The sequence below is a fragment of the Poromitra crassiceps genome, assembly GCF_964638095.1.
Source record: "Poromitra crassiceps genome assembly, chromosome: 1".
Classification (NCBI taxonomy): Eukaryota; Metazoa; Chordata; class Actinopteri; order Beryciformes; family Melamphaidae; genus Poromitra; species Poromitra crassiceps.
In genome coordinates this window covers 20,579,559-20,593,898 of record NC_139623.1, presented here as the reverse complement: position 1 = coordinate 20,593,898, position 14,340 = coordinate 20,579,559, and the positions used below count along the sequence as shown (strand labels likewise).

General features: G+C 42.8%; 1 protein-coding gene across 1 annotated transcript in view; it reads left to right on the top strand.

Moving 5' to 3' along the window:
• Positions 1-14,340, top strand: part of sgcd (sarcoglycan, delta (dystrophin-associated glycoprotein)) — a gene marked incomplete at both ends in the record, with an annotated part of 474,154 nt that overhangs the window by 696 nt on the left and 459,118 nt on the right. The gene's annotated exons all lie outside the window — the stretch shown is intronic.

Genomic DNA, 14,340 nt, shown 5'->3' with positions numbered 1-14,340 from the left:
CTGTCTGTCTCTGTTTGTCTCTCACTCTCTGTCGCTCTCTGTCTGTCTGTCTGTCTGTCTGTCTGTCTCTCTCTCTGTTTAGTAATCCAGACTGCCTGTGATGAGTCAGATACAGACGCAATGGAGCATGGCAAACATGCACGTGCGCACGCACGCACACACACACACACACACACACGCGCGCGCGTGCGCGCACAGACGCACACGCACACACACACACACACACAGACCACCACACAATTGTGTGCAAGCATACAGTCACACGCAACATGCTCTCTCTCTCTCACACACACACACACACACACATTATGCGCGGGCACGGATGCACACATGCACGCACGCACGCACGCACACACACACACACACACACACACACACACACACACACACACACACACACACACACACACACACACACACAGTGTTGTGCATGAATGCGCTAAAAGAGTGCCGTTCATTGAACAAGCTCATCTTTTGGTGAACGGGTGAGCTGAGCGCAGCCTTTTGCAAATCCATGAATGTACAGTGAGAGTCTGAACATCTGAACGCCACTCTTATCCTTATTTTTCTCACTCTCTTCTTACCTCTTACCTCTTCTTACCTCTTACCTCGATAATTGCCCATTGTGTGTGGTAATTTACATAAGAATACAACTGGTTTTGCTGTCATTGATTGATTGATTGAGATCTTTATTGATAATGAACAAACAGTATATACATATATACATACATAGGCCCACCATTATCAAAAGGATAAAAACGCAATAAAGCTAACAGCTTATTTCCATTGCGGTCCTTAAGATGTCTGTGATAAAATATGCACTGGTGATTGTATGCCTGGATGTGTGTAAGTGTATGACAGTATGAGTGCATAGTACCCCATGCACTTGTCAGAGTCTGCGGGTAACGCGTGGGTGTGCCTACCACGCAGGGGGGAGGATAACATGGGGAAAGTAAGGCACAGTAAATAATCAATAAAAATAAGCGTAAGATAAAATAAAGGACAATTAGTACAATTAAAAATATACCCAACAAATCCTAATAAAATACAGTACAATAAAATACAATCAAATAAAATAAATAAAATAAAATCTAATAAAATACAGGATCAATTAAAATACAGGATCAGTTACTGGCTGGCCGAGAACAGGCCGCCCCCGCACCCAACACACCTGATACAATTAAATCCAGGTTCTGCTTCTCCTGATCCAGCTCTTGACATATTGCCGCGCTGCCTGCTTCTGTCTCTGCTTCTCTCACCCCCCCCCCCCCCCCCCCCCCCCGATCTGCCTACGGGGGCTCATGTTTTGGGCTGTGTCAAGACAGCAACAGAGACTAGTAGCCTAACGGAAATACCGCAATTTGCTTTCAGAATAAAGGTATTCACATTCTCACCTTTGGAGAAACAAGGTATTTCAATGAATGAAACAGCAATCCTTGTATCAAAATAGTGATGTTAAGATTACATATGGAGTGAACCTGTGGCTGTAAAGCACTACTCAAAATTATTATTGAGGTTAACGTTACAATGTGTTTTATTTTGAAAGCCCAAAAGGAGAAGACATGAAGCCTGCATTAGTTCATTCAAGACATGATGTCATAGGCTACGCCCCAGCTGTACCAGCTGACAGCCTCTGTTTGGTTCACCGTTTAACCAATTCTCCAATCACAGTCATTCACACAACAAGGCGGTCCGTTTAAATATGGGGCACCTCTCACTCACTAATCTGTTCCCCACCTTGCTGATCGTTGCGGCTGCTGGCAACGCATTGCCCCCTCCACCCCAGCCTCCACCTTTTAGATCAAATACTATCATGTATTGTAGCTCTGGAGTCTGCATGGCTCAAAAAATTAACATGTTTCCATGTCTTGCTTCTAGGCTCCCTCTTTTACTTTCTATGGTTTAAATGTATCTGGAATATTTTATTCCCATGGGGGATTCTGCTTGCTCTCCCTGCTCGGCGTAGCATGCTTGCTGAGCCGAGTTCAGGGAGAATTAAATTAATTAAATATTACATTAAATATTAAATTAATTCTAAGAGCGGAGCCTTCAACGCCAAACATAATTGTATGCATTGTATTCATAATACAATAAATGGTTAATTCTATGACTTGAGTGTTCTTGAATGAACTACTTTTACATTCTGGCTGACTTGACACACAATTAGGATTTCTTTTTTAACTGCTCATGGACTGATCTGCTCATTTTTTGAGACTGTGAACTTAGAAAGTTCAAAATTGTGAACTATGAAACTTGTTAATTAACTAATTAACTATAATTTTAATCTGCGTGCCGTGAGCTGAACATTGAGCTAGCTCTTGTGAAGTGTGAACTTGCACAACACTGCACACCCACACCCACACCCACACACACACACACTAGGCTGCTGCTGTGCATAATACGATGCCTGCTTCAGAGTGAGGGTTTTTGAGAAAGACATGCCTCACAGAGCTGTTGATTTGGATGCTGCTGTGTTCTGTAGTGTCTGCTTCAGAGTGAGGGTATAATCTGAGAAAGACATGACTCACAGAGCTGTTGATTCAGATGCTGCTGTGTTCTGTAGTGTCTGCCTGCTTCAGAGTGAGGGTTGAATATGAGAAAGGCATGACTCATAGATCTGTTGACTCAGATGCTGCTGTGTTCTGTAGTGTTTGTCTGCTTCAGAGTGAGGGTATAATCTAAGAAAGACATGACTCACAGAGCTGTTGATTGAAATGCTACTGTGTTCTGTAGTGTCTACTTCAGAGTGAGGGTATAATCTGAGAAAGACATGACTCACAGAGATGTTGATTCAGATGCCGCTGTGTTCTGTAGTGCTTCAGAGTGAGGGTTTAATATGAGAAAGACATGCCTCACAGAGCTGTTGATTCAGATCCTGCTGTGTTCTGTAGTGTCTGCCTGCATAATTATGGGATTTAATTTCAAAGCACTATTAATCCATTTTGGACATGTCTGTGCTTAACCAGGCCGTTATTGAAAGTAAGAATTTGTTCTTAATTAACTTGCCTGTTTAAATAAAGGTTGATGATGATGTGCTACCCGAAATCCATCAGATTCAGACTGACAAGACAATGACAGAAGTGTTTTCTAAGTTAAAGTATTTTTAACTTTTTCTAGTCAATCAGCTTTACTTTCACACCCGTTTGTGTAGATGACAATATTTTGTGGTATCTCATTTTTGAATGAAATATGAAACATTTTTGGGTGAACAATTTCTGACTTTGATAAGTCCAAACTGGCAAATGTATGATATCACCTTATATTGTAACGCACGTTAGTTACTGTAGCTTGCTCGCTAGCTGGTGATATACTGTGTTTGCATTTAGGTAACTTAAGTATTGTAACTTCAGCGTATTTGCGTTTACGTGTGGAAGGAAATATTTTCTAAAGCAGTGCTTGTGTGGATGCGATTATTATGGAGAAAAAAACCTGTTTTCAAAAATACCTGTGTATGTGTGGACTAGGCTGGACCCAGATCCATAGAGATATAAGAGTTACGTCATCTCCATTCACTCCAATTAATTTTTATTTTTTAGCTCGCAATAGTTCCCGGAAGTAAGGTTCTGGATTAAGCAGCGCTGTTGAGTTGCAGCAGAACGGACCTGTGCTTCAAGAAACAGTGTTAGACAGAGGAGGACCATGCACGTACAGTCTATGAGAGCAGCATATGCTTGTAGATTTATGCCTGTATTAATAGAGTGCTGCAGGAATCAGATCTAAAACCCAGAAATGAGTTAGCATTTTAGCACTCCCGGTCCTCTCCTCTCCAAGTCAATGAGATTTTTGAAGGGATTTCTGGTTGGATGCCTGAAATGAGGTCTGTTGTTAACAGACGTTTAAGATAGGCCTACTTACAGGTTTTGTTCAACGAGATAACCTTCACAAATTAACAGCACCTTTATGATTTTTCAATTATAAATACAATCTCCAGATTTCTTGCGGTTCAATTGTGTGTGTGTGTGTGTGTGTGTGTGTGTGTGTGCGAGCATGTGCACGCGTGTGTTGGGGGGCTTATACTGGCAGGTCAAGTCGAGGATATGAGGAGATAAAATATTTAGACTGACCACAGGTACAGGGAGACTCAGCCAATGCTGAGGAAGGCTTGTGCCGAAACGTATGTCCATTGACTGACTGCTGCTACTGAAGGTATTAAAAAACCAAAAGGATTTATTTTGAGTGCTGGTTTTTCTGTCTTCCAGTGTATGTAAGAACACATATGTGCCCTTAAAAGTCCTTGAACTATATGGTGACCCTCTGTAAAAAAAATTACGTTATGTAAATTAATTTTATTTCAATGAAACATGGACTTGATTTGAGGAATTAACTACGGTGGCCCTGAAGTGCAAATCACAACCGCAAAACAGAAAACACAACGACAAATAAGAAAACACAACGACAAATAAGAAAACACAACGACAAATAAGAAAACACGACAACGACAAATAAGAAAACACAACAACATATTACTAAACACAACAACAAATAAGAAAACACAACGACAAATCAGAAAACACAACAACATATTACTAAACACAACGACAAATAAGAAAACACAACGACAAATCAGAAAACACAACAACATATTACTAAACACAACGACAAATAAGAAAACACAACGACAAATCAGAAAACACAACGACATATTACTAAACACAACGACAAATAAGAAAACACAACGACAAATCAAAAAACACAACGACATTAACCAAACCGGAAAAGGTAGGTACTCTCAGGTGTGACATGAATCGTCGCTGATTGGACGAAGGAACTGGTGAGATGTGAACTGGTGAGCCCGTGCCTCTGTCTCTGTGCCTCCCTCTCCCAACCTCTCCTATACATGTTCGTCCACTAAAATTATTGATTCTCTGCATAGCAATATCTTGACCAGCTGTCATTATGTCCATGTATGGATGTATGGATTTCCCTCTGGCGTGTTTTAGAAAAAGTAAAATAAAAGGAGTAGAAAACTGCGCCTCAGCTGACGATCCACGCCAGACAGGTGCCTTTCGGATGTGCGTTTCAGAGGACGGACTGAGTCAACATGTGAAAAAAGTAATCTGGAGCACATGGTCAAAGTTTAGGCAATTTAATATGTACAAGTGCAACAAGCAGACTACGTTTCGACACGCAAAGTGTCCTCAGAGTAAAAAAAAGAAAAGGAGAAAAAGCAAGTGTTTGTCATCTGTCAGTTTTGGCAGGCTGTGAAGTGACAGGACTTAAAGTAACCATAAATTTGCACAATGAAGGCATTGCTCGTCTTTTAAATTAAATTCCTGTTAGAGGTGCAACCAGACAGCAATTGGACAGCTAATTTCAGATTATTTCACCAGCTGTCAGGGGGCGGGGGCTAGCTCCGATGAAGGTCGTGATGATGATGATGAGAGTGGGTTGGAAGATACCACTCGTTTCTGACCCGATGGCGAAATGCAATCTCAGATTAAACTGAGAAAAGCACGGGAGTAGCCTACAAGTGTGACTGCAAACTTTACAACAGAAGCCCTTAGCACTTCACCCCTGACCAGATGAGAAGAGCAACCAAATTAAAGAAATTAGTAATGCTATAGACTACATAATTAATTGATAAATTAATTCATGTATTTATTTGTTTGTTTGTAAAGGCTATAGTAGGCATAGTGTTTTCCAGATAATCAATGGACATGAGAAAATCACAGCTAAATGTTTGTGTGTTCATGAGCATCTTGAGAGACAATGTGAGGAAAATGATTTCAGCAAAATAGCCTATAATAATGTTAGAGAGAGAGAGAGAGAGAGGTGCAGGAGATTATAAAACAGGTGGTTTTGCGTGTGTGTGTGTGTGTGTGTGTGTGTGTGTGTGTGTGTGTGTGTGTGTGTGTGTGTGAGAGCGAGAGAGAGCATCTGAGACACAAAAATGTGAGGAAATAATTTCTTAGCTAAACAAAATTTGTAGGGTTGTAAATCCATCTGATACCACATGGTGAATGTTATGTTCTGAACATGGGGCATATCATAATGGTATGTCATTTTGTAGCTGAAAAATATCTGGTTCTGCAGTTGGGAAGATCAACTCCCACCTGACCCTCCCCCCGGATCATAAAACCACCATACAGATTTTTAGCTCAATCCGACCTGGGGAGATGGTTTCAAAGACTTTCAAGGTGGTTTCCAGGATCTTCCAGGAAACCACCTGGAATGTCCTGGAAACCAACTGGACCTTCCCATGACCTTCACCAGATCATAACACACGGTCATAAAAAATTTCAGCCCAATCCCACCTGAGGTGTGGGCGTAGTAGTAGTAGCAGTAGATCACAATTGCTTGAGGTACATCACTGATGACATCATCATTGAGTGCTTGAGTGACATCACTGGTGACATCATCAATCACCAGCAGTAGTAGTAAGCAGTAGTAGTAGTAGTAGTAGTAGTAGCAGTAGTTGTGATAGTAGGAGTAGTAGTGGTGGTAGTGACAACTATTTTTTTTTATGTTTGAATGATTTCTCTAATAAATGTTTCAGAATTGATGTCAAACTTTGAGGCCGTTTTTCTCAAAAACATAGTTTGGAAACAGTCAAGACATAAACGGGTGCATCTCACTCAATCTTTGGAGTACAAAGATAATTTTTATATCCCCAGAAAGCTTACATTATCCTCTTTTCAACAGTGTATAAAACTCAAAATGTGTTTTGGGGTCAATGTGACTCAAAATGATGGAGTCACATATAGTTGTGAGCGATGACAGATGGATTGTTGTTTGTTGATCCACAAACGAGCCACATTATTCTTCTTGAAAAGCCATCTATACATCCTGAGAGGGCCAAGCCAAAGGGTTTCAGTTTATCGTATCCATATACATGCCATATGTAGTTTGGACCCATGGAGTGATACGTACGTCTTGTAACCTCCTGCGTGTTCTCGAAGCCGTCCCTTGTGGATTCAGTTGTTTCAACAACCTCATCACTACATCACGTTTAACGCGTAGTCTGTGTTTTTGTTGGAAAACCTGTCACATAGTCCGATAGCCGAACAGTTGCCCAGGTCCTTGCAGCTCGGTCAGAATGGCACGCCTCACCTCAGGTAGTGGAGAATAGTTGAGTCGTCTATACAACCCTGCTTCTTTTAAACGTGTCTTCAACGTACACATACTCATATTAATATTGTGAATTGTCGACAGCATAATATCCAGTATCACGTCATATGCATGTCCTGCATCAAAATATTCTTTAATAGCGGCAAGTACGTCTTCACCGGTGGCGCTCATGTTTCGAAAACTAGTGAAACGTCCTGCCGGTTCAAAAAGGACGGACCAGTTCCTTCGTCCAATCAGCGACGATTCATGTCACCAGAGATTACCTACCTTTTCCGGTTTGGTTAATGTCATTGTGTTTTCTGATTTGTCGTTGTTTCTTATTTGTCGTTGTGTTTAGTAATATGTCGTTGTGTTTTCTGATTTGTCGTTGTTTTCTTATTTGTCGTTGTGTTTAGTAATATGTTGTTGTGTTTTCTTATTTGTCGTTGTGTTTTCTTATTTGTCGTTGTGTTTAGTAATATGTTATTGTGTTTTCTTATTTGTCATTGTGTTTTCTTATTTGTCGTTGTGTTTAGTAATATGTTGTTGTGTTTTCTTATTTGTCATTGTGTTTTCTTATTTGTCGTTGTGTTTAGTAATATGTCGTTGTGTTTTCTGATTTGTCATTGTGTTTTCTTATTTATCGTTGTGTTTTCTTATTTGTCGTTGTGTTTTCTGATTTGCGGTTGTGATTTGCACTTCAGGGCCACCGTACTTAACAGCACTCACTTCATAATGCTACACATTTCAGCACAAGTTTCTTGTTTTTAACCACTTTAGAATGACTTTTCCCATTTATACCCTCTTTTTTATAAACCACTTGGAAATGCTGCCTTTCACTATAATAATGAATAAATAAATAAATACATAAATATTATTTTAATATTTATTAACAATACCATAATTTTTAGCAATAATAGCATCGTGGCTCCTGCACTGTACATCGCTGGCTTGCTGGGGAAGCTAAGCAGGTCTGACTGTGGTTAGTCCGATGGGAGACCATGGTGCTGGAAGTGGTGTTGGAGGACGAGTAGAAGGTGCTCTTCCCTCTGGTCTCATGAATAATCTCCCTATCCCCAATGCCACAGGCCAGAGTCAGGGACTCTGTCCTGTGAGCGAGCACCGTCCTTCAGATGAGACGTTAAGCCGAGGTTCTGACTGTCGTCATTAAAGATCCCATGGGCTCTCTTTGCAAGAGTAACGGTGTAACCCCCGGTGCCCTGGGGGGTGTAACCCCGGGGCCCTGGGGGGTGTAACCCCGGGGCCCTGGGGGGTGTAACTCCGGTGCCCTGGGGGTGTAACCTTGGTGTCCTGGGGGGTGTAACCCCGGTGCCCTGGCTAAATCCCACACAGGCCCTCCTTCCATCATGACCACCTAATCATCCCTCCTTACTTATTGGCTCATTCAGTCCAGCTCATGAGATAGCTGATGTTCTGGCGCAAACTGGCTGGTGTTGGATGAGTTGAGTCCCCCCCCCCCCCAATATGTGAAGCATTTGAGTACTTAGAAAAGTGCTATGTAAATGGCAGCAATTATTATTAGCAGTAATGGTAGAAGTACTGTATTAGTGTTTTCATAAAATATGTACATTGTCATTACTGATATGATAAGGGAATCATCATCATCAAAATTGCCTAAGGTGGGCGGTGTCTGTTAGACACGATAGTCACGATCTTGGTGACAACTCTTTCTCTACTTACCAATTGTGACCCTTTCATTGTGAGATCATCAGTGATGTCATAAATCAATTGTGACATAATCAGTGATGTCATAAATCAAAAGACATGAGTGACATCATCAGTGATGTCATAACTCTCGACTTACCACTGTGACATCATCAGTGATGTCATAAATCTCATAATGTTGCAAATAGTATCTATCATCATCATCATCATCATCAGTATATAAATGGGAGCTGGGGCTCTGTTTGTTTGCTTTTTCTCTGTCTGTCTGTCCCATGTCCCACTGTGATGTCATAAATCCCACTGTGTCACAGTGAGCCTAGGAATCTGTGCCTATAGTTTGAATAAACCCACTCTCTCCTCTGGCTGTTTCTCCTCCCACAGTGTAGCTTGTTGTGAGTCACCAGTGCAACTTTTTAATGGTTCAGGGAACAGCCAGAAATACAGTATGTCATTCCTCCCTCTCAACCAAACTTAAATGTCTCAAACATTGAGTCACCACCTGGCTATTCCTTGTAAATCCCAATTGCTGAAAAAAGAGCAAAACTTGCGAGCCAAGGTGCAGCATTAATTCAGCGAGCATGTAGTAAAGAGTGGGGCTTTTTAATGGCCACATCTGTGTATAACTCACAGTGAGCTTCCACTGGTCACAGCAAACCCAGCTCTCTAACAGGCACGAGCCGTTTGCAGAAAGATGTCTGACAGCCGCATTATGTGACATGCTTTCTATGCAGCTGCAGGCAGTTAGACAGGCTTGTTTAGACATTTTAGTGCCTTTTCACTGTCCAGGGCTGTGCTCTATCACATCGCCAGCAGGGCCGCACTCTCTATAACACCGCCCAGGGCCAGCCCTAGGCATAAGCAAACTAAGCACTTGCTTAGGGCCCCCACCTGCGTAGGGCCCCCAAGAGCACTTGATTTCTTCTCTCAATATAATGTATTATTATATGTCAATATTACTCATACAAAAACACAATATTGTGTACAGACTGGCTAGTTAATCTTATTGTTTTAATCTTCGTATCCACGTGTTACCTCCGGCTTGGTTGGCCGTCTATATACAGTAGGCACGATTGGCTCTGCCTGAGGGTGGGAAGCCGGATTGGGCTTATGTGTGCTGGTCACTGCACTAGTGCCTCCTCCTGGTCAGGGTGGAAGGGAACTGGTGGGATAGCGTGATCCCACATGCTACGTCCTACCAGTGAAGCTTCCCCTGTTAGGTGAAAAGAGGCAGCTGGCAACTGTGCATGTGTCAGAGGAAGCATGGTGCTAGTCTCGGTTCTCCCCAGATTGGCAGCGGGTGGAGCAGCAACCGGGGCAGCCAATAGGGCAGCATGGGGATAAATTGGCAAACATTGACAATAGTATTGGCAGCACCGAGGTGGTGGGGGCCCCCAAATCAAATTCTGCTTACGGCCCCATAAAGGCTTGGGCCGGTGTCGGTGCAATTTTGTCTCGGCTATAAGATCGGATTGGGCACGCATTGTGTGTAATACGTCGGGCACGTGGTGGGATTAACGTGGGCAAAATGGCTGACATCTTTAGATTAGCTAACAAGCTAACGCTAAGCTACTGATGTTATCAGACATGATAGACTGATGAATCAGGGTTAGGGTTATAGGTTTAGGGTTAGACCCTGTTGTGGACCCCGAGCCGAGCACTTCCGGTAGGGCGAGACAAATCTGTCAGGCCGAGTAGATCCTGTACCTACACCGGCACTGCACCGCCAGCAGGGCCGTGCTCTCTATCACCCCAGCTAATATGGAAATGGTGTCAAGTCCAACCACAGGTCAACTGCTTATCGCTTGATATATTTGTGTGTGACATTGAAGCGTGCACACACACACACCCACCCACACAAACAACCTGGACAAATACAGACACACACACACACACACACACACACACACACACACACACACACACACACACACACACACGCACACACACACACACCTATGAATATGTGAGTACAACCACACACAATGAAGGCTTAAGATGCAAACATGTACAAATCTGCACGCGCGCGCGGACACACACACACAGGAGCACATTCAGGCTGCTGGGCTCCATATGGTTAATTGAAGCTCTTGGGGGTAAAACAATAGAATAAAAATGGACGTTGAAAAGTTCAGAAAATGCCAGAGGAATTAAAAAAAATGCTCTTGATATTAAGAGTACCATTTCAGCTTGTACTCATTTTTACGCTGACTTGTCAAATATTCACACAGCTACATCTATTCATGCACCTAATGTCCCGTTGGCCACCGTAGAGTATTTGGTAACACTTTACAATAAGGGTAGGCTACATTCATTAATGGTTAACTAATGCTTAGTTAATGCTTAATGAGCATTAATTAACCCTTAATTAACAGGGCTAGTCAAGCTTAGTAAGCATTAATTAACTAATGTGCAACACTTTTCAATAACAGTGCATTAATTAAGGGTTGGTTAATGATTAAAAATGCATTAATTAACCCCTTAATTAATTAATGTTTTATTTATTAAGCGTTTAACATGTTAATTAAGGTACTAACTAATATGTGTAAATGGTTGAAGATTAACATGTACACCATGAAACCATGCGAATAGGGCTTTACACATGAAAACCTAAGCCCTATTACCTGGGGACCTCATGTGATTTAGAAATCATCCCCGACGTCTGTGGGTGCATTCGCATGGGATAAGCGAAGTCTGTGTTTTACTCGAATTTACTAACATCCCTGTGGTTTAAGTTGCAGCCTCCAGCTGGTTGGATAAAGTAAGCAGCAGAATCATTTGGACTTCCGAACAGAACTTTTCAAAATAAAAGCTTTTGAACTGATGTCACACACAAATTGTATATACCTTTGGAAAAGGGTATTGCATTTAGTTACATATTATCCTTTGATATTGTAGTGCTGAAGAATTATTGTACTCAAACTATATTAGGCTTGCTCCTATCACTCAGAAGGCCATTAAACTGGCCAATTTCAAAAATTGTGTTTCAAGAAAATAACACACAACCGTGGCATCTACTTTGTATTTGTTCTGCTGGTCTCTTTTGATTCAAACATTAAACTTGAGGTTCCTCTTAATGTTCTTATGTCCATATGTTGGGTTAGATTACTTTTTTTTGGTCATTGTGGTGATTTTATTTTGAAGGCAAAATCATTCAACCAGAAGGGAAGTGAAACTGCTGCACTCCCTCACTAGTCGGCACGAGAAATACTAGTCAGTTAAACGATAATTAAATTATCATAATAATAAACAATGCGGGCGGGAGCTGTTGCGTCTTTAGCAGCCACTATACTGTAGCCCCCCTCCACATGCCCGGATGTAAACAAACCAGGCATGTGTTAGTGGGAGTGGAGCAGCATTGGCTGTAACATAGTGGAAAGGACCGGAAAGGAGATGCCATCTCATAAAACCAGCGCAGTTTGGCAGTATTTTGATCCAGTAAATGGAAATATGGTTCTATGTAGGCTGTGTCTGATAAAATTGGCATATAACGTTAACCACTTGACCGACTTTCTGCACAGGCATGTGGACGTGCAAGGAAATGTGGACGCTATGGCATTGCTAATGCGTTAGCCAGACAAGCTAACCCGTTAGCCACACAAGATAACGCAGCTCATAGGCAATGAATGGGCCCTTCCTTGACTGCACAAGATGCTTCCACTCAACTTTGCTGAATGTAAAGGCTTAAGTTACTCTAATGGCCACCTGTGTCAGTAAGAGTCAGACGTTACGGAATGGGCCTTTAATGCCAACATCTGGTGACTGGGTTGGACACCACGCAGACAGCAGGAGAAGAAAATGCTGACCAAACCACTGAATCATCAAACAATAAAACAACCAATACCGTAAAGAGAACATCTACACACAAACACAAACACACACACACACACACACACACACACACACACACACACACACACACACACACACACACACACACACACACACACACACACACACACACACACACACACACACACACACACACACACACACACACACACACACACTGCACCATCACTGCACTAGGGGCGGCTTTAGCTCAGGAGGTAGAGCGGGTCGGCCAATGACGCAAGGGTTGGTGGTTCGATCCCCGCTCCCTCCCAGCTGCTGCCATTGTGTCCTTGGGCAAGACACTTAACCCTCCTTGCTCCCGATGGTGTGTAGGCACCCTGCGTGGCAGCCTGCCGCCATCGGTGTATGAATGGGTGAATGTAGACTACCTACTGATTGTAAAGCGCTTTGGATAAAAGCGCTATATAAATGCAGGCCATTTACCATTTACCATTACCATCAAACAATAAAACAACCCATACTGTATGCTAAGGAGAACATGTACAGCGGAGGGGAGGAGGAGGGTGCACTGAATGGAGACAGAAAGGGGAAACAGCTCAATCTTCTTCTGACCTGCTGCCAAGTCTCCAGCAGGGGGGAGAGAAGTGGAGAAGTGGTACAAATTGAGTGTTTATTTGCCAATATGTAAAACAAATGTATTGTTTGAAAATGCCTTCTGTAAAAACAGCCGTGTTCAGTCATTACATTTGAGTATGTTGGCAAGCTGCTGCTTCATTAGTGACTTCAGTTCACTCAGCCAGGCAGCACAGCTGACAGCCTGGACTCATACTGGGACTGTGTGTGTGTGTGTGCGTGTGCGTGTGTGTGTGTGTGTGTGTGTGTGTGTGTGTGTGTGTGAGTGTGTGAGTGTGTGTGTGTAGCTATCTTAAACACTTTCAATTATTGAAACTCTGGTATCTCTATTACCTCTCTCTCTGTTGCATCTCTGGACAACAGCTGGAGACTGACCCATTAGTCCTCCATGATGATGAGTTTTGAGTGTGAAAGTTGTTTTCCGGTATAAGCGCGACCCCGTCATCGCAGACTTTTCACCAGTTTCTAGGATGTCATGAGAGCGGTATGGCTGCTTCATGTGTGGGCGTGCTCCCCCCCCCCCCCCCCCCCCCTCCCCTCTCTGCTCGCTCTCTGGCCAGAGTCCTTCAGTCCAGCCCGACAGGGACACAGATAGTGAAAATGGCAAAGGCTTGTTCGAGTCTTGCAAGCCGCCCAACGCTTGTAAGCAGATGCACGAAGCGAAATGTGGAAGTATTTTGCTTACGTTGCTGACAGCGAAGGCAAGCCCGGACACATCAAACGAAGCCAGTCTGTAAAAAGAACAGCCAGGCGATTTCTCTCAGACACGGATCCCAACTTCTTCAAAGATTTCAGTTCAAAGACTGGTTAGCGAATGTGAAGGATACAACTTACATGCCCTCTTAAGTCAAACGAGTGTGATTTATTGTGTGACAAGCGAACTTATTTCACCATCAGAGTTTTGCCGACCCCCAAAATAAGCCCCCCCCGCCCCCCAACATACAGGCTATTTGACGACTATATTCACAGATGCGAGCGCTCAGGTGTGAAGGGAAATTCCGGGAAATGGCCGATATTGATTTACAGGTAATTTTCCTGTACGCATGTGTGAAAACGGCTTCAGAAGGAGAGAAAGGGAAAAGTTTTGGTTGCCTCACTCAACAATTAGCCGGCCTACGCGCACTCCCGCGACTCCATATCTTATCTACCTCGACCACCGGTATAAGATCCGCTTCCACGCAA